This window comes from Vigna unguiculata, chromosome 11 (genome assembly GCF_037176805.1).
Source record: "Vigna unguiculata cultivar grain cowpea cultivar isolate G323 ecotype 2 chromosome 11, ASM3717680v1, whole genome shotgun sequence".
NCBI lineage: Eukaryota > Viridiplantae > Streptophyta > Magnoliopsida > Fabales > Fabaceae > Vigna > Vigna unguiculata.
The window spans coordinates 9497106-9524431 of NC_140802.1; the positions used below are offsets into that span (position 1 = coordinate 9497106).

Below are 27326 nucleotides of genomic sequence, written 5' to 3' on the forward strand. Positions count from 1 at the left end.
GATAATAACGTTTATGGTATGTTTGTTGTCAAATGATGGAATCAAAATAAGAATACTTGACGCGTGACAATTGAGGTTTATTATTTGCTTATTTTGTTTATTTTTGAGGAACCAATAGGAGAAAGTGAGTTTGTTAATCAAAGCACTAATTAAAGAATTTCCATTGTGTTGAACGTCATTTTATATCTACTTTTACAATTATTTGGACTTGTATCAATTTGAGTGTATTTGAACTTTATTTAAAATTTAAAATTTATGACAGTAATGTATTTTATTTTATTTGAATTTATGACTAAATATTTGTTTTTTAAATAAATTTGCAAATACCCACGAGTATCCGTGGGTATAAAAAAATAGACGGATACTCGCACAATAGATATCCAACAGATATAGATACGGATACGGAACATATATTTATCCAGATAGAATACGAATGAGCTATTACCCGTACCCTACCCGCTCCATTAATATTCCTACTCTCGTATGTAATTAAAAGGACCTGGTCTATGTTTTATCAAGTGAAAAAACCTGCCCAACCCTAAAGCCCAACCTTTATCGTTTTTTATTAGGTTTACTTTCGCACCTGAAAGGCAGAAGACTCGCTATTCACACACAAAAAGTAGTCTTTGCAATCAACACCCTCTTTGTCGTGTCACTGTCCTCGTCTGAGGCTCGCCGCTGTCCTCGTCAACGACGTTCGTCGCCGTCCTCGTCAACGACGTTCTTCGCCGTCCTCGTCAACGACGTTCTTCGCCGTCCTCGTCAACGACGTTCGTCGCCGTCCTCGTCAACGACGTTCGTCGCCGTCCTCGTCAACGACGCTCGTCGCCGTCCTTGCCCTCATCCTCACGACCCCCTCCTGAAATTCTGTTCTTCTACTTGTTTTCTCACTGCATTTGTTCGTTTCTCAGTGTCAAACCCTCACTGTCACCGGTGTCGGCGATCTGAGCTTGTTCTGTAAGTTTGATTTTCTTCGAGCCTTTTCCCTTGTTCTCTATTTTGGTTCATTCATTTTCCCCATTAATCATGTCTTCAAGAGAGAAAATATCATGCTCTCGTTTCTCACCCATTTGGCTGGTGGTTTCAATTTTGAATACATTTTGGTCGTTGATGGAAGTTCGAGTTTATAATTTATTTTGGGAGAGATGATTTTGTTTGGCTTCAACGGGTGTTGAGGATAAAACTAAAGTTCGAACCGGAAGTTTGAAAAATTATTGAATGAAGAGGTGCAATTTGTTTAATTGTTATTTTAAATAATTGCTTGAGAAAATTGAATGATTTCGGTATTTGTTTTAATGATCATTTTGATTCTTGTTTGGATTTGAATTCATTGAAGTTTGGTACGAGCTGCTACTTTTCGTAATGGACGTTGCGTTAGGAGGGCTTGTTTAATCTGATTCGATCTTAGTTAATGGTCTCCATAAATCAGTGAATTCCTCATGTTTTTGCACATGTTTTCTTCTGAATCAAGTGAATTAGGTGGTATATATAAACATAAAGAGATTGAATAACTAATTAGACTGAAATGATCTATATTTAGCAAAATGTGGATAAAGTTAAAATAATATTTTTCAAACATATACTTTAAAAAAAACATTTTTAATTATATGGTCTGAGCATAGATATGATATCCTTGTTTGAATGTGAATTTGTTTCATTGGTTAGGGAATCCATTTTTGAATGTGAATTTAAGATATGTTTAATTTCCTGTAATTTCCCTCTTCTCTCAGATTACGAATTTATCATTCTCCTTAATGAAATCCATCATTTAAATGAGTTATACAATGAAATCTATGATGTTATCTTGCTGTCAGTCTTTGTGTTTCATTTTCTTATGACAATGGCTTGCGAGGTAAAAATCTGTGATATTCACTTTCTCCAGACATATGCCAGTTAATTGGATTGTGGTATTTGTAAGTTATCACACTGATAATAATGTTTTTCAAATATTTAACGTACTTTTTTATTTTTTTCATTCAATGTTTTATTAACTTGTTTTACGATACAAGTGTGTGATTGTTAGAGTTGTGATTTCAGTCAGTTTTTTTTTTTTTTGCCATTAAGTGTTATGTGTCTTATTGGATTACAATAGCGTTGCTAAAGTTCTTCATCCTTTAATCTTTCAATATCAATGGGTTTTGGTTTTTTAATTGATAAAACTCAATCGGCACCGTCATATATATATATATATATATATATATATACACACACACACACATATATATATATTTTGTAAAAGAACCTCTAAAAAATCAATTATTTTGTGTATCAGTGTTAGCATGAACTTGATCAGGCTAAGATTGAGACTGGAAAACTTGAACTTGAAGTTGTAGCTTTTGACCCACGTTTAGGGATTTGACTTCAGCATTATTAGTCCGATGTTATTGCAGTATGTTATGCTTTCTTTCTCATGATCTTCATATTATGTCCATGCTCGATTGGTTGGTGGATATTTAGATTAAAAAGAAACCTATTGATGTTGCCTACCTAACTACTTAAGCTTTTTGGAATATCAGTTTATTAGTGTCTGTGGCCAAATGATCTAAAGTTCCATCCTCAGTGTTCTCTTACAACTAAAAAAAATTTGAATTTCAGCATTAGATGGGCGGGTTTATGCATTATCTATGCTTCAAATCTAACTGGAGTTGTCTTGGGTGATTGGGGATGTTAGAGATGTAATACCAAAGAAACATCTTCTGTCCTTGAGAGTGTTGTGCCTCTAACTTAACGAGGAGTGTTTTAAGAGGCTTTTAGTTTGTATGACGAAGACGGCTAGCTGGATAATTTTTTATACTTTATATGCTATGGACATTGATTTGTTTTCCATTCTCTACTTTAAGCTGTATTCTGTAGTATTGTTACTTTATCTGGGTATATGCTTTTTCTTACGTGATTATAAGTATTAATATAGCAGTGCAATTTGCTTTTTCTTGTATACAATCAAGGCAAAAAGCTCTTGCAGATCTGCAGCAGATGCAAACTGTTCATGTAAGTTATATATATATATATATATATATATATATATATATATATATATATATATATATATATATATATATATATATATATATATATATATGTCATCTTCAGGCATATTGTTTGTAAAAATATTCTTAGCTTACATGTAATTTTTTGCACTTCAGTAATTTTTGTCTAACGAACCTTCACATTAGGTACGTTAGAATGTAATTTTTGGCTACTGAAAAAACATTGTTTTCACGAATATGCACTTTCTAACTCGGTACAGTTGTAGCTCACTTTTCCATGTCATAAGCCAAAATCTATGTAATATTTTTCTATTATTGCAAAATCTTTTATTCATAATCATAAACATTATATATTTGCTCACTAGTCCTCTCTTTATTTTTGGCTTGCTGACTGAGAAGCTTAGTGATATACAGTGTCAGCCTGAGTCACAACTTAAGTTTATTACTTAGGCCAGGCTACAAGTAAATTATTGTTTTTTTAGTGTTTTGTTCAGATTGATTTGTAGTATTATTTGAAGCTTTAACAGGGTTTTGATTGTAAGATTAGACCAGTTCATCTGCCCGTGGCAGATAGTTTCAAATGCTTTAGCTAGTCATTGAACATTTCAACAATCCATGAAACTTGTGATTTGTGAGAACTTTTAGTGCTAGTAATCTTTTTACATTTTTCTTTGCTATTATTATAACTGTAGGGAAATTCATTGTCAGCTGCCCCACTGTTTCATAAAATTCATTTTGGGAGTGAAATAGATGGCTTCCTTCCTAATAATTGTTTCATGTTTTCAGATAATCGAGTGTAGAAGAGTACTAAAATGGACATACACATGGGTTCTACTTACCCGAGCATGAACATGGGAAAAAACAGTTCTTTGAGTACTTACAAGGTTCTATTTTTCAATTTGAATTTAATTATAAATGTTTGTTCTGATTTCTCCGTAAAAATATACTCAGCTATAATTTGTTTTCAGGTGAAGCAGAATCAGGCTTGGGGAAGAGTTCAATGACTTTCGTACTAAACTAGCTGGATTGACTAGGTATACATTACATATGTTTTGTTAAGCATTTGCCTAGACTAGGCAAAAGAGTTATTTAAATCTGTCCTATAATGACTGTGGTAAAAGAGTTATTTAAATCTGACCTATAATGATTAGGCAAGCTACATGTTTTATAACTTTATAATTACGTTCTAACTAATCTTTTTACAATTTTTTTATATATTTAAGTCACTTAAGAAATATTTTGTAGGTAAGTTACATAGAAAAATCTTGATAGATAATTAAATGCTTTTTCCACAAATAGTTTTCGTAGATAAAGTTTGTAAGTAAATTATTTAAGAATACATATTTTGTAGGTAAAGTTATATATGAGCAGTTTATCTACGAATTTTTCTTCGTAGGCAATTCCTAAACAATAACCTACGAAAATTATTCATTACCTATGAATTTTTGGCGTAGATAAACATAGACATTTTTTTATATTGGTGCATATATTGTGATATTATTTGTAATAATATCTTCTATTTACTAAATTTATATTTGATTGCCATATATACTTGTATCACTATTTATTATAAATATATTCACCTTCGGTGTATTCTAGACACAAGGGAGATTCCTGTTCAATTTTTCTCTATATTTAACATGATATCTCAAGCTTAAAGTTTTGTTTTTGACATACCCTCCTAGGCAACTGCTACTAGGTTAGACACACTAGAGGCAAAAGAGACATTAGAATTTGAAGAGGCAGTGAAAGACGTCACAGAAAAGGACTTTGAAAAAAAAATCCTAAAACACCAAAGAGTTCCAATCTGATTACCAAGGCCAAATCCAGAAAGAGAATGAAGAGACGATGCTGGCGTAGGTGATAGTTGCTAAAGAAGAGTGGCATTGATCCACCATGCGCAATGGTGATGCTAGAGGAGGCTTAACTTTGAACAATGTGTTAGGGAGTGTGGTTGCTCCAACGATAGTGATTCTTACGGTGTGGGGTTCACTTGGCTAAGATGATAAACATCGTGTGGTCACCGATTAGAACTAACACTCCAGCGACAATGGCAGTGATTGTTGACGGCGATGGCAACGACAACGTCAACGATTGTGGTGGCAAGGGTGACAAAAAAAATCCTAAAAACCTTAAGTTCTAGATGCAATGTTAAATATAGAGAAAAACTGTTTATGGTTAATCTCTCTTGTGTCTACATAGGGTTTGTTAAGAAGTCAACTTTAAAATTGGCTTGTAAGGTTAGGTTTGCACTCACATATGTATTATAAGTTTGTCTTATCTATAGTTGATGTGACACATCCAACACACCCTTCAATGTTAGATATATAGATCTCGAGTATGAGACTAAACATTAATGGTTGGTTCGATAGTAAGTTAAAAAATATGCCCAATAAATACGATAGGATCTAACAATGGTTTTGATACCATCACATTAAGATAATCTTAAGTAATCTATTTGACTTTCTTTTCAACTTTTCAGCATTAGGATAACAATAAAAAAAGTGTCCCCATCCTTAACAATTACATAAGCATGAATTTCAATAGTTGAATGTTTTAATGTTAGCCACATTTTATATTTTCTAGTAATAGGAGAGTATAAACTCCCAGCTTAGCATGTCATTGCTGCTACCCCCCGAATAACATAATTGAATATAGACATCACCTTTGAATGAGTGAGAACACTCATTAAAATAACAAGTGTTAAATGATCATGATGATTCATTGTAATCGGTGAAGACTCAGTGAAACAAAAACAAGGCATTCCTCCCGAGGTTCAAGACAACCTATCATATTATATATATCAAAGTTTTGTAGTAAGGATAAAAACACTACGCTACAGTCCAACATGCAACTTAAGTTGCATATTCATAATCGTAACTCATTTACCAATGTTTAAAAGGTGGAAATGACACTTTTGAACATCTTTTCAAAAGCTATTTCAGAGATGAATCCAATAGTTGGGAAAATACATAAAATATCTCTTTCCAAAGGAAGTGACTACTGAAGTTCATTTTATAGGTTTGAACGTCAGACATTTGGTTGAGTATCAATACCATCCCACACAAAGATAAGCCATTGATCTTATGAAACCTCACTATGGTAAAGGATTTTGCATGCCGAATTAATGTAAGTTTCTTCCTTGATTTCTTTGAACTTAGGAAAATTTTCAGAATCTTCATGAAGTTAGAAATTGACCAGCTATTTTCTCAGGCTTATCTATGGCCATCTTGTCTTTATGATTGTGTTGAAATTCAGAAAAATTGGATAAGGGTCCAAATCATCACCATCTTTGCTTTTTTTTTTTTATACAAAGCTAATGACGGACAACTTTTTTTGAAAACAATAATTACTTCCCCGTTATGTGCATTAACCGAAACATAACAAAGTTGAACTACATCTCTAATGACTTCAATAAGGGGAGGACGTTTAGTATTTTAAGAAAAAATGTTGACAAATATGTTGACATCGTGATGTGTGCCATCCATTATACTGAGATAAATGACCGTATTCCAAGTAATTTATTGTGCTTCTTTCTTAACTTTTCAGTTCCAGGATAACTATAAAACGTGGTCTCCCCAATTTTAGGAATAACATAAGCATGAATTTTAGTCGTTCAATCCTCTAGTGTTATCCGCATTCTACATTTCCTAGTAGTAGGAGCTGCATTCTACATTGTCATTGATCAGGATGTTAGATTGTGTGTCAACATTTTTTGCTGAGAATACTAAAAGTCTTCTCCTTGTTGTTGTAGGGGATGTAGTTTAACTTTGTTGTGTTTCGGTAAATGCATATAATGGGAAAGTAATTGTTGTTTTTAAAAGAATTGTTCCTCATTTGCCTTGTATAAAAGAAAAAATGGTCATGACTTAGACCCTTAGATACATTTTCTTTTAAATTTCAACTTGCAAATAAAGACAAGATGCCCATAAGAAAATGTCTAGTGAACTTTCAGCTTCATGAATATTCTAATAAATTTCCTATATTGAGGGAGATGAAGGAAGGAACTTACATTAGTTTGGAATGCAAGATCCTTTACGAGAGTGAAGTTGTGAAAGATTAATAGTTTATCTTTGCTTGATAATGTTCTAATACCTAACCAAATGTCATATGTCTAAATTAACGGTTACGTTCTTTACAATTAGAATCTTTTCCTTTTCTAATAGAGATTTTATGTACGTTTCCAACGGTTGGATCCATCCTTAAATAACTTTTGAGAAAGTGTTTGAAAGTGTCACTTTCACTTTCTAAGCACTATTAAATGAGTCAAAATTAACAATATGCGTCTTAAGTTGCATGGCGCTTTTACCTTTAAAGCTTCAATATATACACAATGAAGATCAACTAAATATATACCTTTAAGTCTTCAATATAGAATCTCGCCTTGGCATGTCATTGGTTACCACCCGAATAACATGGTTGAATACAGACATCACCTTTGAATTAGTGAGGACACTCATTAAATTAACAAGTGTTAAATGATTATGATGATTCATTGTAATCGGTGAAGACTCATTACCACCCGAATAACATAGTTGAATATAGACATCACCTTTGAATTAGTGAGGACACTCATTAAAGTAACAAGTGTTAAATGATTATGATGATTCATTGTAATCGGTGAAGACTCATGAAAAGTAAAACAAGACATTCCTCCTGAGGTTAAAGACAACCTATCATATTATGTATATATATATATATAAAAGTTTTGTAGTAAGGGTAAAAATACCACGCTACAGTCCAACATGCAACTTAAGTTGCATATTCATAATCGTAACTCATTTACCAATGTTTAAAAGGTGGAAATGACTTTACTGAACATCTTTTCAAAAGCTATTTCAGAGATGAATCCAATAGTTGGGAAAATACATAAAATCTCTCTTTCCAAAGGAAGTGACTATTGAAGTTCATTTTATAGGTTTGAACGTCAGACATTTGGTTGAGTATCAATACCATCCCACACAAAGATAAGCCATTGATCTTATGAAACCTCACTATGGTAAAGGATCTTGCATGCCGAATTAATGTAAGTTTCTTCCTTGATTTCTTTGAACTTAGGAAAATTTTCAGAATCTTCATGAAGTTAGAAATTGACCAGCTATTTTCTCAGGCTTATCTATGGCCATCTTGTCTTTATGATTGTGTTGAAATTCAGAAAAATTGGATAAGGGTCCAAATCATCACCATCTTTGCTTTTTTTTTTTTATACAAAGCTAATGATGGACAACTTTTTTTGAAAACAATAATTACTTCCCCGTTATGTGCATTAACCGAAACATAACAAAGTTGAACTACATCTCTAATGACTTCAATAAGGGGAGGACGTTTAGTATTTTAAGAAAAAATGTTGACAAATATGTTGACATCGTGATGTGTGCCATCAATTATTCTGAGATAAATGATCGTATTCCAAGTAATTTATTGTGCTTCTTTCTTAACTTTTCAGTTCCAAGAAAACTATAAAACGTGGGCTGCCCATTTTTAGGAATAACATAAGCATGAATTTTAGTCGTTGAATCCTCTAGTGTTATCCGCATTCTACATTTCCTAGTAGTAGGAGCTGCATTCTACATTGTCACTCATCAGGATGTTAGATTGTGTGTCAACATTTTTTGCTGAGAATACTAAAAGTCTTCTCCTTGTTGTTGTTGTAGGGGATGTAGTTTAACTTTGTTGTGTTTCGGTAAATGCATATAATGTGAAAGTAATTGTTGTTTTTAAAAGAATTGTTCCTCATTTGCCTTGTATAAAAGAAAAAATGGTCATGACTTAGACCCTTAGATACATTTTCTTTTAAATTTCAACTTGCAAATAAGGACAAGATGCCCATAAGAAAATGTCTAGTGAACTTTCAGCTTCATGAATATTCTAATAAATTTCCTATATTGAGGGAGATGAAGGAAGGAACTTACATTAGTTTGGAATGCAAGATCCTTTACCAGAGTGAAGTTGCGAAAGATTAATAGTTTATCTTTGCTTGATAATGTTCTAATACCTAACCAAATGTCATATGTTTAAATTAACGGTTACTTCCTTTACAATTAGAATCTTTTCCTTTTCTAATAGAGATTTTATGTACGTTTCCAACGGTTGGATCCATCCTTAAATAACTTTTGAGAAAGTGTTTGAAAGTGTCACTTTCACTTTCTAAGCACTATTAAATGAGTCAAAATTAACAATATGCGTCTTAAGTTGCATGGCGCTTTTACCTTTAAAGCTTCAATATATACACAATGAAGATCAACTAAATATATACCTTTAAGTCTTCAATAAAGAATCTCGCCTTGGCATGTCATTGGTTACCACCCGAATAACATGGTTTAATACAGATATCACCTTTGAATTAGTGAGGACACTCATTAAAGTAACAAGTGTTAAATGATTATGATGATTCATTGTAATCGGTGAAGACTCATTACCACCCGAATAACATAGTTGAATATAGACATCACCTTTGAATTAGTGAGGACACTCATTAAAGTAACAAGTGTTAAATGTTTATGATGATTCATTGTAATCGGTGAAGACTCACGAAAACTAAAACAAGACATTCCTCCTGAGGTTAAAGACAACCTATCATATTATATATATATATATATATATATATATATATATATATATATATATATATATATATATATATATATATATATATAAAAGTTTTGTAGTAAGGGTAAAAACACCACGCTACTGTCCAACATGCAACTTAAGTTGCATATTCATAATCGTAACTAATTTACCAATGCTTAAAAGGTGGAAATGACTTTACTGAACATCTTTTCAAAAGCTATTTCAGAGATGAATCCAATAGTTGGGAAAATACATAAAATCTCTCTTTCCAAAAGAAGTGACTATTGAAGTTCATTTTATAGGTTGGAACGTCAGACATTTGGTTGAGTATCAATACCATCCCACACAAAGATAAGCCATTGATCTTATGAAACCTCACTATGGTAAAGGATCTTGCATGCCGAATTAATGTAAGTTTCTTCCTTGATTTCTTTGAACTTAGGAAAATTTTCAGAATCTTCATGAAGTTAGAAATTGACCAGCTATTTTCTCAGGCTTATCTATGGCCATCTTGTCTTTATGATTGTGTTGAAATTCAGAAAAATTGGATAAGGGTCCAAATCATCACCATCTTTGCTTTTTTTTTTATACAAAGCTAATGATGGACAACTTTTTTTGAAAACAATAATTACTTCCCCGTTATGTGCATTAACCGAAACATAACAAAGTTGAACTACATCTCCAATGACATCAATAAGGGGATGACGGTTAGTATTTTAAGAAAAAATGTTGACAAATATGTTGACATCGTGATGTGTGCCATCAATTATTCTGAGATAAATGATTGTATTCCAAGTAATTTATTGTGCTTCTTTCTTAACTTTTCAGTTCCAGGATAACTATAAAACGTGGTCTCCCCATTTTTAGGAATAACATAAGCATGAATTTTAGTCGTTGAATCCTCTAGTGTTATCCGCATTCTACATTTCCTAGTAGTAGGAGCTGCATTCTACATTGTCATTCATCATGATGTTAGATTGTGTGTCAACATTTTTTGCTGAGAATACGAAAAGTCTTCTCCTTGTTGTTGTTGTAGGGGATGTAGTTCAACTTTGTTGTGTTTCGGTAAATGCATATAATGGAGAAGTAATTGTTGTTTTTAAAAGAATTGTTCCTCATTTGCCTTGTATAAAAGCAAAAATGGTGATGACTTAGACCGTTAGATACATTTTCTTTTAAATTTCAACTTGCAAATAAAGACAAGATGCCCATAAGAAAATGTCTAGTGAACTTTCAGCTTCATGAATATTCTAATAAATTTCCTATATTGAGGGAGATGAAGGAAGGAACTTACATTAGTTTGGAATGCAAGATCCTTTACCAGAGTGAAGTTGCGAAAGATTAATAGTTTATCTTTGCTTGATAATGTTCTAATACCTAACCAAATGTCATATGTTTAAATTAACGGTTACTTCCATTACAATTAGAATCTTTTCCTTTTCTAATAGAGATTTTATGTACGTTTCCAACGGTTGGATCCATCCTTAAATAACTTTTGAGAAAGTGTTTGAAAGTGTCACTTTCACTTTCTAAGCACTATTAAATGAGTCAAAATTAACAATATGCGTCTTAAGTTGCATGGCGCTTTTACCTTTAAAGCTTCAATATATACACAATGAAGATCAACTAAATATATACCTTTAAGTCTTCAATAAAGAATCTCGCCTTGGCATGTCATTGGTTACCACCCGAATAACATGGTTTAATACAGATATCACCTTTGAATTAGTGAGGATACTCATTAAAGTAACAAGTGTTAAATGATTATGATGATTCATTGTAATCGGTGAAGACTCATTACCACCCGAATAACATAGTTGAATATAGACATCACCTTTGAATTAGTGAGGACACTCATTAAAGTAACAAGTGTTAAATGTTTATGATGATTCATTGTAATCGGTGAAGACTCACGAAAACTAAAACAAGACATTCCTCCTGAGGTTAAAGACAACCTATCATATTATATATATATATATATATATATATATATATATATATATATATATATATATATATATATATATATATATATATATATATATATATATATATATATATATATATATATATATATATATATATATATATATATATATATAAAAGTTTTGTAATAAGGGTAAAAACACCACGCTACTGTCCAACATGCAACTTAAGTTGCATATTCATAATCGTAACTAATTTACCAATGCTTAAAAGGTGGAAATGACTTTACTGAACATCTTTTCAAAAGCTATTTCAGAGATGAATCCAATAGTTGGGAAAATACATAAAATCTCTCTTTCCAAAAGAAGTGACTATTGAAGTTCATTTTATAGGTTGGAACGTCAGACATTTGGTTGAGTATCAATACCATCCCACACAAAGATAAGCCATTGATCTTATGAAACCTCACTATGGTAAAGGATCTTGCATGCCGAATTAATGTAAGTTTCTTCCTTGATTTCTTTGAACTTAGGAAAATTTTCAGAATCTTCATGAAGTTAGAAATTGACCAACTATTTTCTCAGGCTTATCTATGGCCATCTTGTCTTTATGATTGTGTTGAAATTCAGAAAAATTGGATAAGGGTCCAAATCATCACCATCTTTGCTTTTTTTTTTTTTATACAAAGCTAATGATGGACAACTTTTTTTGAAAACAATAATTACTTCCCCGTTATGTGCAATAACCGAAATATAACAAAGTTGAACTACATCTCCAATGACATCAATAAGGGGATGACGGTTAGTATTTTAAGAAAAAATGTTGACAAATATGTTGACATCGTGATGTGTGCCATCAATTATTTTGAGATAAATGATCGTATTCCAAGTAATTTATTGTGCTTCTTTCTTAACTTTTCAGTTCCAGGATAACTATAAAACGTGGTCTCCCCATTTTTAGGAACAACATAAGCATGAATTTTAGTCGTTGAATCCTCTAGTGTTATCCGCATTCTACATTTCCTAGTAGTAGGAGCTGCATTCTACATTGTCATTCATCATGATGTTAGATTGTGTGTCAACAGTTTTTGCTGAGAATACGAAAAGTCTTCTCCTTGTTGTTGTTGTAGGGGATGTAGTTCAACTTTGTTGTGTTTCGGTAAATGCATATAATGGAGAAGTAATTGTTGTTTTTAAAAGAATTGTTCCTCATTTGCCTTGTATAAAAGCAAAAATGGTGATGACTTAGACCCTTAGATACATTTTCTTTTAAATTTCAAATTGCAAATAAAGACAAGATGCCCATAAGAAAATGTCTAGTGAACTTTCAGCTTCATGAATATTCTAATAAGTTTCCTATATTGAGGGAGATGAAGGAAGGAACTTACATTAGTTTGGAATGCAAGATCCTTTACCAGAGTGAAGTTGCGAAAGATTAATAGTTTATCTTTGCTTGATAATGTTCTAATACCTAACCAAATGTCATATGTTTAAATTAACGGTTACTTCCTTTACAATTAGAATCTTTTCCTTTTCTAATAGAGATTTTATGTACGTTTCCAACGGTTGGATCCATCCTTAAATAACTTTTGAGAAAGTTTTTGAAAGTGTCACTTTCACTTTCTAAGCACTATTAAATGAGTCAAAATTAACAATATGCGTCTTAAGTTGCATGGCGCTTTTACCTTTAAAGCTTCAATTTATATACAACGAAGATCAACTGAATATATACCTTTAAGTTTTCAATATAGACTCTCGGCTTGGCATTTCATTGTTGTTACCACCCGAATAACATAGTTGAATATAGACATCACCTTTGAATTAGTGAGGACACTCATTAAAGTAACAAGTGTTAAATGACCATGATGATTCATTGTAATTGGTGAAGACTCAGGGAAACGAAAACAAGACATTCCTCCCGAGGTTAAAGACAACCTATCATATTATATATATATATATATATATATATATATATATATATATATATATATATATATATATATATATATATATATATATATATATATATATCAAAGTTTTGTAGTAAGGGTAAAAGCACCATGCAACAGTCCGACATGCAACTTAAGTTGCATATTCATAATCGTAACTCATTTACCGATGCTTAAAAGCTGGAAATGACTCTACTGAACATCTTTTCAAAAGCTATTCCTAGAGATGAATCCAATAGTTGGGAAAATACATAAAATCTCTCTTTCCAAAGGAAGTGACTATTGAAGTTCATTTTATAGCTTTGAACGTCTGACATTTGGTTGAGTATCAATACCATCCCACACAAAGATAAGCCATTGATCTTATGAAACCTCACTATGATAAAGGATCTTGCATGCTGAATTAATGTAAGTTTCTTCGTTGATTTCTTTGAATATAGGAAAATTTCCAAAATATTCTTGAAGTTAGAAATTGACCAGCTATTTTCTCAAGCTTATCTATAGGCATCTTGTCTTTATGATTTTGTTGAAATTCAGAAGAAACTAGATAAGGGTCCAAATCATCACCATCTTTGCCTTTTTTTTTATACAAGGCAAATGATGGACAAATTTTTTTGAAAACAATAATTACTTCCCCGTGAAGTGCATTAACCGAAACATAACTAAGTTGAACTACATCTCTAATGACATCAATAATGGGAGGACATTTAGTATTTTAAGAGAAAATGTTGACAAATATGTTGACATCGTGATGTGTGCCATCAATGATTCTGAGATAAATGACCGTATTCCTAGTAATTTATTGTGCTTTTTTCTTAACTTTTCAGTTCCAGGATAACCATAAAACGTGGTCTCCCCATTTTTAGGAATAACATAAGCATGAATTTTAGTCGTTGAATCCTCTAGTGTTATCCACATTCTACATTTCCTAGTAGTAGGAGCTGCATTCTACATTGTCATTGATCAGGATGTTAGATTGTGTGTCAACATTTTTTGCTGAGAATACTGAAAGTCTTCTCCTTGTTGTTGTAGTAGGGGATGTAGTTCAACTTTGTTGTGTTTCGGTAAATGCATATAATGGAGAAGTAATTGTTGTTTTTAAAAGAATTGTTCCTCATTTGGCTTTTATAAAAGAAAAAATGGTCATGACTTAGACCCTTAGATACATTTTCTTTTAAATTTCAACTTGCAAATAAAGACAAGATGCTCATAAGAAAATGTCTAGTGAACTTTCAGCTTCATGAATATTCTAATAAATTTCCTATATTGAGGGAGATGAAGGAAGGAACTTACATTAGTTTGGAATGCAAGATCCTTTACCAGAGTGAAGTTGCGAAATATTAATAGTTTATCTTTGCTTGATAATGTTCTAATACCTAACCAAATGTCATATGTTTAAATTAATGGTTACTTCCTTTACAATTAGAATCTTTTCCTTTTCTAATAGAGATTTTATGTACGTTTCCAACGGTTGGATCCATCCTTAAATAACTTTTGAGAAAGTGTTTGAAAGTGTCACTTTCACTTTCTATGCACCACTAAATGAGTCAAAATTAACAATATGCGTCTTAAGTTGCATGGCGCTTTTACCTTTAAAGCTTCAATATATACACAACGAAGATCAACTAAATATATACCTTTAAGTCTTCAATATAGACTCTCGCCTTGGCATGTCATTGGTTACCACCCGAATAACATGGTTGAATACAGATATCACCTTTGAATTAGTGAGGACACTCATTAAAGTAACAAGTGTTAAATGATTATGATAATTCATTGTAATCGGTGAAGACTCATTACCACCCGAATAACATAGTTGAATATAGACATCACATTTGAATTAGTGAGGACACTCATTAAAGTAACAAGTGTTAAATGATTATGATGATTCATTGTAATCGGTGAAGACTCACGAAAACTAAAACAAGACATTCCTCCTGAGGTTAAAGACAACCTATCATATTATGTATATATATATATATATATATATATATATATATATATATATATATATATATATATATATATATATATAAAAGTTTTGTAGTAAGGGTAAAAACACCACGCTACAGTCCAACATGCAACTTAAGTTGCATATTCATAATCGTAACTGATTTACCAATGCTTAAAAGGTGGAAATGACTTTACTGAACATCTTTTCAAAAGCTATTCCAGAGATGAATCCAATAGTTGGGAAAATACATAAAATCTCTCTTTCCAAAGGAAGTGACTATTGAAGTTCATTTTATAGGTTTGAACGTCAGACATTTGGTTGAGTATCAATACCATCCCACACAAAGATAAGCCATTGATCTTATGAAACCTCACTATGGTAAAGGATCTTGCATGCCGAATTAATGTAAGTTTCTTCTTTGATTTCTTTGAACTTAGGAAAATTTTTAGAATCTTCATGAAGTTAAAAATTGACCAGCTATTTTCTCAGGCTTATCTATGGCCATCTTGTCTTTATGATTGTGTTGAAATTCAGAAAAATTGGATAAGGGTCCAAATCATCACCATCTTTGCTTTTTTTTTATACAAAGCTAATGATGGACAACTTTTTTTGAAAACAATAATTACTTCCCCGTTATGTGCATTAACCGAAACATAAAAAAGTTGAACTACATCTCTAATGATTTCAATAAGGGGAGGACGTTTAGTATTTTAAGAAAAAATGTTGACAAATATGTTGACATCGTGATGTGTGCCATCAATTATTTTGAGATAAATGACCGTATTCCAAGTAATCTATTGTGCTTCTTTCTTAACTTTTCAGTTCCAGGATAACTATAAAACGTGGTCTCCCCATTTTTAGGAATAACATAAGCATAAATTTTAGTCGTTGAATCCTCTAGTGTTATCCGCATTCTACATTTCCTAGTAGTAGGAGCTGCATTCTACATTGTCATTGATCAGCAACATTTTTTGCTGAGAATACTGAAAGTCTTCTCCTTGTTGTTGTTGTTGTAGGGATGTAGTTCAACTTTGTTGTGTTTCGGTAAATGCATATAATGGGGAAGTAATTGTTGTTTTTAGAAGAATTGTTCCTCATTTGCCTTGTATAAAAGAAAAAATGGTCATGACTTAGACCCTTAGATACATTTTCTTTTAAATTTCAACTTGCAAATAAAGACAAGATGCCCATAAGAAAATGTCTAGTGAACTTTCAGCTTCATGAATATTCTAATAAATTTCCTATATGGAGGGAGATGAAGGAAGGAACTTACATTAGTTTGGAATGCAAGATTCTTTACTAGAGTGAAGTTGCGAAAGATTAATAGTTTATCTTTGCTTGATAATGTTCTAATACCTAACCAAATGTCATAAGTTTAAATTAACGGTTACTTCCTTTACAATTAGAACCTTTTCCTTTTCTAATAGAGATTTTATGTACGTTTCCAACGGTTGGATCCATCCTTAAAATAACGTTAGAGAAAGTGTTTGAAAGAGTCACTTTCACTTTCTAAGCACTATTAAATGAGTCAAAATAAATAATATGCGTCTTAAGTTGCATTGCGTTTTTACCTTTAAAGCTTCAATATATACACAACGAAGATCAACTGAATATATACCTTTAAGTCTTCAATATAGACTCTCGGCTTGGCATGTCATTGCTGTTACCACCCGAATAACATAGTTGAATATAGACATCACCTTTGAATTAGTGAGGACACTCATTAAAGTAACAAGTGTTAAATGATTATGATGATTGATTGTAATCGGTGAAGACTCACGAAAACTAAAACAAGACATTCCTCCTGAGGTTAAAGACAACCTATCATATTATATATATATATATATATATATATATATATATATATAAAAGTTTTGTAGTAAGGGTAAAAACACCATGCTACAGTCCAACATGCAACTTAAGTTGCATATTCATAATCGTAACTCATTTACCAATGCTTAAAAGGTGGAAATGACTCTACTGAACAGCTTTTCAAAAGCTATTCCAGAGATGAATCCAATAGTTGGGAAAATACATAAAATCTCTCTTTCCAAAGGAAGTGACTATTGAAGTTCATTTTATAGATTTGAACGTCAGACATTTGGTTGAGTATCAATACCATCCCACACAAAGATAAGCCATTGATCTTATCAAACCTCACTATGGTAAAGGATCTTGCATGCCGAATTAATGTAAGTTTCTTCCTTGATTTCTTTGAACTTAGGAAAATTTTCAGAATTTTCATGAAGTTAGAAATTGACCAGCTATTTTCTCAGGCTTATCTATGGCCATCTTGTCTTTATGATTGTGTTGAAATTAAGAAGAAACTAGATAAGGGTCCAAATCATCACCATCTTTGCCTTTTTTTTTATACAAGGCTAATGATGGACAACTTTTTTTGAAAACAATAATTACTTCCCCGTTATGTGCATTAACCGAAACATAACAAAGTTGAACTACATCTCTAATGACTTCAATAAGGGGAGGACGTTTAGTATTTTAAGAAAAAATGTTGACAAATATGTTGACATCGTGATGTGTGCCATCAATTATTCTGAGATAAATGACCGTATTCCAAGTAATTTATTGTGCTTCTTTCTTAACTTTTTAGTTCCAGGTTAACCATAAAACGTGGTCTCCCCATTTTCAGCAATTACATAAGCATTAATTTTAGTCGTTGAATCCTCTGGTGTTATCCGCATTCTACATTTTCCTAGTTGTTGGAGCTGCATTCTACATTGTCATTGATCAGGATGTTAGATTGTGTGTCAACATTTTTTGCTGAGAATACTGAAAGTCTTCTCCTTGTTCTTGTTGTAGGGGATGTAGTTCAACTTTGTTGTGTTTCGGTAAATGCATATAATGGGAAAGTAATTGTTCTTTTTAAAAAAATTGTTCCTAATTTGCCTTGTATAAAAGAAAAAATGGTCATGACTTAGACCCTTAGATACATTTTCTTTTAAATTTCAACTTGCATATAAAGACAAGATGCCCATAAGAAAATATCTAGTCAACTTTCAGCTTCATGAATATTGTAATAAATTTCCTATATTGAGGGAGATGAAGGAAGAAACTTACATTAGTTTGGAATGCAAGATCCTTTACCAGAGTGAGGTTGCGAAAGATTAATGGTTGATCTTTGCTTGATGATGTATTAATACCTAACCAAATGTCATATGTTTAAATTAACGGTTACTTCCTTTACAATTAGAACCTTTGCCTTTTCGAATAGAGATTTTATGTACGTTTCCAACTGTTGGATCCATCCTTAAAATAACTTTTGAGAAAGTGTTTGAAAGAGTCACTTTCACTTTCTAAGCACTATTAAATGAGTAAAAATTAACAATATGCGTCTTAAGTTGCATGACGTTTTTACCTTTAAAGCTTCAATGTATACAGAACGAAGATCAACTTAATATATATCTTTAAGTCTTCAATATAGACTCTCAGCTTGGCATGTCATTGCTGTTACCACCCGAATAACGTAGTTGAATATAGACATCACCTTTGAATGAGTGAGGATACTCATTAAAGTAACAAGTGTAAAATGATCATGATGATTCATTGTAATCGGTGAAGACTCAGGGAAACTAAAACAAGACATTCCTCCCGAGGTTAAAGACAACCTATCATATTATATATATCAAAGTTTTGTAGTAAGGGTAAAAACACCACGCTACAGTCCAACATGCAACTTAAGTTGCATATTCATAATTGTAACTCATTTACCAATGCTTAAAAGGTGGAAATGACTCTACTGAACATCTTTTCAAAAGCTATTCCAGAGATGAATCCAATAGTTGGAAAAATACATAAAATCTCTCTTTCCAAAGGAAGTGACTATTGAAGTTCATTTTATAGGTTTGAACGTCTGACATTTGGTTTAGTATCAATACCATCCCACACAAAGACAAGCCATTGATCTTGTGAAACCTCACTATGGTAAAGGATCTTGCATGCCGAATTAATGTAGGTTTCTTCCTTGATTTCTTTGAACATAGGAAAATTTTTAGAATCTTCATGAAGTTGGAAATTGACCAGCTATTTTCTCAGGCTTATATATGGACGTCTTGTCTTTATGATTGTGTTGAAATTCATAAGAAACTGGATAAGGGTCCAAAATCATCACTATCTTTTCCTTTTTTTTTATACAATGCAAATGATGAACAACTTTTTTTGAAAATAATAATTACTTCCCCGTTATGTGCATTAACCGAAACATAACAAAGTTGAACTACATCTCTAATAACATCAATAAGGGGAGGACGTTTAGTATTTTAAGAAAAAATGTTGACAAATATGTTGACATCGTGATGTGTGCCCTCAATTATTCTGAGATAAATGACCGTATTCCAAGTAATTTATTGTGCTTCTTTCCTAGCTTTTCAGTTCCAAGATAATTGTAAAACGGGGTCTCCCCATTCTGAGCAATTACATAACCAGGAATATTGGTCGTTGAATCCTCTAGTACTCCAAGTATTTTATTTTGCTTTTGTCTTAACTTTTCAGTTCCAAGAGAACTGTAACACGAGGTCTCCCCATTCTTAGCAATAACATAAGCATGAATTTTAGTCGTTGAATCCTCTAATGTTAACCGCATTCTACATTTCCCAGTAGTAGGAGTTGCATTCTACATTGTCAATGATCAGGATGTTCGATTGTTTGTCAACATTTTTTGTTGAGAATACTGAAAGTGTTCTCCTTGTTGTTGTAGGGGATGTGGTACAACTTTGTTGTGTTTCGGTAAATTCATATAATGGGGAAGTAATTGTTGTTTTTAAAAAAATTGTCCCTCATTTGCCTTGTATAAAAGCAAAAATGGTGATGACTTAGACCTTTATATAAGTTGTCTTCCAACTTTCAACTTGCACATAAAGACAAGATGCCCATAAGAAAATGTCTAGTCAACTTTCAACTTTATGAATATTCTAATAAATTTCTTATATTGAGGGACATGAAGGATAAAACTTACATTACTATGGAATGGAAGATCCTTTACCAGAGTGAGGTTGCGAAAGATTAATAGTTTATCTTTGCTTGATAATGTACTAAGAGAGATTTTATGTATGTTTCCAATTTTTGGATCTATCCTTAAAATAACTTTTGAGAAAGTGTTGAAAAGAGTCAATTTCACCTTCTAAGCACTATTAAATGAGTCAAAATTAGCAATATGAGTCTTAAGTTGCATGGTGTTTTTACCTTTAAAGCTTCAATATATACACAACGAATATCAACTTAATATATACCTTTAAGTCTTCAATATACACTCTCGGCTTGGCATGTCGTTGCTGTTACCACCCGAATAACATAGTTGAATACATACACCACCTTTCAATGAGTGAGGACACTCATATAAGTAACAAGTGTAAAATGATCATGATGATTCATTGTAATAGGTGAAGACTCAGGGAAACTAAAACAAGACATTCCTCCCGACGTTAAAGACAGCCTATGATATTATTTATATATATATATATATATATATATATATATATATATATATATATATATATATCAAAGTTTTGCAGTAAGGGTAAAAACACCACGCTACAGTCCAACATGCAACTTAAGTTGCATATTCATAATCGTAACTCATTTACCAATGCTTAAAAGGTGGAAATGAATCTTTTAAACATATTTCTCAAAAGCTATTCCCGAGATGGATCCAATAGTTGGGAAAATACCTAAAATTTCTGTTTGCAAAGGAAGTGACTACTGAAGTTCATCTTATAGGTTTGAACGTATGATATTTGGTTGAGTATCAATATCATCGTTGACAAAGATAAACCATTGATCTTATGAAACCTTACTATGGTAAAGGCTCGTGCATGCCAAATTAATGTAAGTTTCTTCCTTGATTTCTTTGAACATAGGTAAATTTTCAGAATCTTCATGAAGTTGGAAATTGACGAGCTATTTTCTTAAGCTTATCTATGAGCATATTGTCTTTATGTTTATGTTGAAATTCAGAAGAAACTGGATAGGGGTCCAACTCATCACTATCTTTGCCTTTTTTATACAAGGTAAATGATGAACAACTTTTTTGAAAACAATATTTACTTCCCCATTATATGTATTTACCGAAACATAATAAAGTTAAACTACATCTCTAATAACATCAATAAGGGGAGGACGTTTAGTATTTTAAGAAAAAATGATAACAAATATGCTGACATCGTGATGTGTGCCATCAATTATTTTGAGATAAATGATCGTACTGCAAGTAATTTATTTTGCTTCTTTCTTAAATTTTCAGTTCCAGGATAACCATAAAACGAGGTCTCCCCATTTTATCAATTATATAAGCTTGAATTTTAGTGGTTGAATCCTCTAGTACTCCAAGTAATCTATTTTGCTTCCTTCTTAACTTTTCAGTTCCGGGATAACCGTAACACGGGGTCTCCCCATTCTTAGCAATTACATAAGGATGAATTTTAGTCATTGAATCCTCTAGTGTTAACTGCATTCTACATTTCCTAGTAGTAGGAGCCGCATTCTACATTGTCATTGATCAGGATGTTAGATTGTGTATCAAAATTTTGTGCTGAGAATACTGAGAGTCTTGTCCTTGTTGTTGTTGTAGAGGATGTAGTTCAACTTTGTTGTGTTTCGATAAACACATATAATGGAGAAGTAATTGTTGTTTTAAAAAAAATTGTTCCTCATTTGCCTTGTGTAAAAGCAAAGATGGTGATGATTTAGACCCTTATATAAATTTTCTTCCAAATTTCAACTTGCACATAAAGACAAGATGCCCATAAGAAAATGTCTAGTCAACTTTCAGCTTCATGAATATTCTAATAAATTTGCTATATTGAGGGAGATAAAGGAAGAAACTTACATTGGTATGGAATGCCAGATCCTTTACCAGAGTGAGGTTGCGAAAGATTAATTGTTTATCTTTGCTTGATAATGTACTAATACCTAACCAAATGTCATATGTTTAAATTAACGGTTATTTCCTTTACAATTAGAACCTTTGCCGTCTCTAAGAGAGATTTTATGTACATTTTCAACTGTTGGATCTATCCTTAAAATAAATTTTGAGAAAGTATTTAAAAGAGTCAATTTCACCTTCTAAACATTATTAAATGAGTCAAAATTAGCAATATGCGTGTTAAGTTGCATGGTGTTTTTACCTTTAAAGCTTCAATATATACACAACGAAGATCAACTTAATATATACCTTTAAGTCTTCAATATAGACTATCAGCTTAGCATGTCATTGCTGCTACCACCCAAATAACATAGTTGAATATATACATCACCTTTAAATGAGTGAGGACGCTCATATAAGTAACAAGTGTAAAATGATCATGATGATTCATTGTAATAGGTGAAGACTCAGGGAAACTAAAACAAGACATTCCTCCCGAGGTTAAAGACAACCTATCATATTATATATATCAAAGTTTTATAGTAAGGGTAAAAACACCACGCTATAGTCCAACATGCAACTTAATTGCATATTCATAATCGTAACTCATTTACCAATGCTTAAAAGGTGGAATTAAATCTTTTAAACATCTTTCTCAAAAGTTATTCCGGAGATGGATCCAATAGTTGGGAAAATACCTAAAATTTCTGTTTGCAAAGGAAATGACTACTGAAGTTCATCTTATAGGTTTGAACGTATGATATTTGGTTGAGTATCAATACCACCCCACACAAAGATAAACCATTTATCTTATGAAACCTCACTGTGGTAAAGGATCTTGCATGCCAAACATAGGTAACTTTTCAGAATCTTCATGAATTTGGAAATTGACGAGCTATTTTTTTAGGCTTATCTATGAGCATATTGTTTTTATGTTTATGTTCAAATTCAGAAGAAACTGGATAGGGGTCCAACTCATGACTATCTTTGCCTTTTTTATACAAGGTAAATGATGAACAACTTTTTTGGAAAACAATATTTACTTCGCCATTATATGCATTTATCGAAACATAACAAAGTTGAACTACATCTCTAATAACATCAATAAGGGGAAGACTTTTAGTACTTTAACGAAAAATGTTGACAAATATGCTGACATCGTGATGTGTGGCATCAATTATTTTGAGATAAATAAACGTACTTGAAGTAATTTATTTTGCTTCTTTCTTAACTTTTCAGTTCTAGGATAACCGTAAAATGGGGTCTCCCCATTCTTAGCAATTACATAAGCATGAATTTTAGTCGTTGAATCCTCTAGTGTTAACCGCATTCTACATTTCCCAATAGTAGGAGCCGCATTGTACATTGTCATTGATCAAGATGTTAGATTGTGTGTCAACATGGTTTGCTGAGAATACCGAAAGTCTTCTCCTTGCTGTTGGTGTAGGGGATGTAGTTCAACTTTGTTGTGTTTCGGTAAACGTATATAATGGGGAAGTAATTGTTTTTTTAAAAAAAATATTGTTCCTCATTTTCCTTGTATAAAAGCAAAGATGGTGATGACTTAGACCCTTATATAAGTTTTCTTCCAACTTTCAACTTGCACATAAAGACAAGATGCCCATAAGAAAATGTCTAGTCAACTTTAAACTTCATGAATATTCTAATAAATTATTAATTACATAATTAATTAATTAATATATATTAATTGTTGGCTAGTGTGATGTGGAAAAGTGCTAGCTCTTGTGGTTGAGAGTACTTTGATTGTGTGAGAGGACTTGGGTTCGAGTCGTATGTTTGTCAATTATGTGTTGCTATTTTATTATTAGTTTTTAATAATATGTATGAGTATGAGATTGATGATGTAAACTGCTTTTGATTGGAGGGTATCACCAAATGTGAATTTGGCATAGTGGTTGTGCTTTGGCCTTATGAGTGGAAGGTCACGAGTTCAAACCTTGGTGGGCAAAGAATAAGCTTTATTTTTGCTAGCTATTAGTTGTGGTATGAATGAGAAGGGGTAAAGAAAACCTAGCAGAAGAGTAACCATTAGGTGCTGAAAAATCATCTAGGGACTTGAATAGCCATTAAGCCCACACCAAAGTCAATCTCGTTTTATTTTTAAAACCTATTTTAAAGGCACCTATAAAAGCCCAAGTTTAGGAAAAAGGAAGGGTTTTGGCAATTGTGGTGAGCTGCTATAGAGAGAACACGAAATTGAGACTGTGAGGGAAGGTTCTGAGTGTGCAAAGGGCTGAATCGAGAGGGAGTCTGTGGCACGTCATTGGCAAACCAAGAATCTCAATTTTTCTTCCCAATTTCAATCTAAAATTCAGGTTAGGGGTGCTGAATTATGTGCATTTTATCTGGGTTGTATTCCTGTGTTTTATTCTCAATTGGGATTTTATGTGTTGTGGTTTTTGGTATAAAGTATACTGCAATTGAGAATTTGGAAGAGAATGTGGGTGCCAAGTCTTTTGGGTATGAAATAAGCAATGTCATGAGGGTTTCGGGTACTATTATTGAATCATGGTTATTTTTATGCGTTTTGGGGATTTAAACTTGTGTAAAACGTGTTTTTAGAGTTTGATTGATGGTACATATTAAATGAAACCTGAAGGTATTGTAAATTGGTATTGGTTTTGTGTTTCGGGTGCGCTAGTAGTGGCAAAACTCTGCATGTTTCGCCCAAGCGACCCCTTCTCGCCTAGGCGAGAGTTGTAGGGTCTTGTGTTGGGTGCGGGTTCGCCTATCTCGCCTAGGCGACCTAGTATTAGAGTTGAGCGACCTGCTTCTCGCTCAGGCGAGAGACGCTCGCCTCAGCAAGGTTGTGATGAAGTTGCGCGTGTTGAGCGCGACTTCTTGTCCAGGCGAGGAGTTTATGGATTTTGAGTGAACCAGGGTCTCGCCTAAGCGAGATGTCATGGTCATGTGTGGTGTTTTGCTTGTATTTTAGCCCAGGCGATATGGAAATGGGTGTTTGGGCGAGAGACGATCTCGCCTAGGCGAGGGGATCTCGCCGAAGCGAGATAACGTGCTGTTGTTGCTGATTTAAACTCGCTCAAGCGAGGTGGATTAGCCTAAGCGAGACTGAGGGTCTTGCTTGGGCGAGAGGTCCCTAGCTTAAGCGAGTTTATGCGAATTACTATGTTTCTATGTGCTTGTGAGTGTGTTTTGGCTGTTTATACCATGGTCAGGTTGTACATGCATGTGGTGTGATGTTTGGGCTTGAAGGACTAAGTCCAATAGGGGTCTGGGATGTGCTTGGTGGTTAGACACATGATGGGCATGGAACTGATTGAGTTCCCATCGGCTACTAATGGGCGAGGAGTCCTTAGTATGGTGATTGCATGTGTCGGGCGCACGATGGGCAAGGAATTGTTATGTTCCCGTCGGTTCCTATTGGGCGAGGAGTCCATAGTATGGTGATTGCGTGCGTGCCAGGGTCCAAGTTATGAGACTTGGATGTTTATACTACAGGCGAGGAGTCTGTAGGGTAGGACTATGAGCAGGATAGGCTCATAGGGTCGGACCACAAATGAGTTAGTTTCGTGGGAGCATAGGGAAGTCCCAAGACCTAGTTCATGCATATGACTCATGAAGGACTATGAGGTCATGGTTGGGGTGATTTGGAAACTATGAGGATTTTAATTATGTATTTTTGGGTTGGGGAAACATATTTATTTCATATATCTGTTTATATTGTTAATGTTGATAGCTCACCCTATCTGTATGTGTTTGGCGATGATCGGATAATTTGTTATTCGGGAGCAGATGATATGACAGGTGAGCCAGGAGATGCTTAGAGACGGAGAGCATGGGCTACTTGGGATTTTGAAAGAAACTTTATAGTTTTGATTTTGATGTAAATATTTTTATGATGAGTTTTAATAACATTTCTATTTCACGATATTGTACATTCGGACTATGTATGGTACCAGTTATGGTTTTAAATTTCCCGCGTTTTTGGGAAATAGTTATAATCAATGCGGTATTTATTTTTTTAATGGTAAATTTATCTATAAAAAAATTACTAATATTCCTTGGGGATGTTACAACTGTGGTAAAGGATCTTGCATGCCAAATTAATGTAAATTTCTTCCTTGATTTCTTTGAACATAGGTAAATTTTCAGAATCTTCATGCAGTTGGAAATTGACCAGCTATTTTGTCAGGCTTATCTATGGGCATCTTATCTTTATGATTGTGTTGAAATTCAGAAGAAATTGGATAAGGGTCCAAATGATCACTATCTTTGCCTATTTTATACAAGGCAAACGATGAACAACTTTGTTGGAAAACAATATTTACTTCCCCGATATATGCATTTACCAAAACATAACAAAGTTGAACTATATCTCTAATAACATCAATAAGGGGAAGACTTTTAGTATTTTAAGGAAAAATGTTGACAAATATGCTGACATCGTGATGTGTGCCATCAATTATTCTAAGATAAATGACCGTACTCCAAGTAATTTATTTTGCCTCTTTCTTAACTTTTCAGTTCCAAGATAACCATAAAATGGGGTCTCCTCATTTTTAGCAATTACATAAGCATGAATTTTAGTCGTTGAATCCTCTGGTGTTAACCGCATTCTACATTTCCCAGTAGTAGGAGCCGCATTCTACATTGTCATTAATCAAGATGTTAGATTGTGTGTCAACATGGTTTGCTGAGAATATTGAAAGTCTTCTCCTTGTTGTTGGTGTAGGGGATGTAGTTCAACTTTGTTGTGTTTCGGGAAACGTATATAATGGGGAAGTAGTTGTTGTTTTAAAAAAAAAAAAACTGTTCCTCATTTTCCTTGTATAAAAGCAAAGATGGTGATGACTTAGACCCTTATATATGTTTTCTTCCAACTTTCAACTTGCACATAAAGACAAGATGCCCATAAGAAAATGTCTAGTCAACTTTCAACTTCATGAATATTCTAATAAATTTCTTATATGGAGGTACATGAAGGAAGAAACTTACATTAGTATGAAATGCAAGATCCTTTACCAGAGTGAGGTTACGAAAGATTAATGGTTTATCTTTGCTTGATAATGTACTAATACCTAA

The 27326-nt window shown here is 32.8% G+C and overlaps 1 long non-coding RNA gene and 1 pseudogene across 4 annotated transcripts; one reads left to right on the plus strand and one right to left on the minus strand.

Moving 5' to 3' along the window:
• Window positions 1-519: 519 nt before the first annotated feature.
• On the plus strand, window positions 520-26276 carry LOC114170148 (uncharacterized). Of its 4 annotated transcripts, none has more exons than XR_014986524.1 (4): window positions 520-957; window positions 2946-2988; window positions 3774-3871; window positions 3956-4166. It is a non-coding gene; the product is annotated as an uncharacterized LOC114170148 (long non-coding RNA). The 4 variants fall into 4 exon arrangements; XR_014986526.1 differs by lacking the exon at window positions 2946-2988 and adding an exon at window positions 26037-26276 and having other exon boundaries at window positions 522-957; window positions 3956-4021; XR_014986525.1 differs by lacking the exon at window positions 2946-2988 and adding an exon at window positions 4673-5294 and having other exon boundaries at window positions 522-957; window positions 3956-4021.
• On the minus strand, window positions 11682-12346 carry LOC146880970 (protection of telomeres protein 1b-like; annotated as a pseudogene).
• Window positions 26277-27326: the final 1050 nt, after the last annotated feature.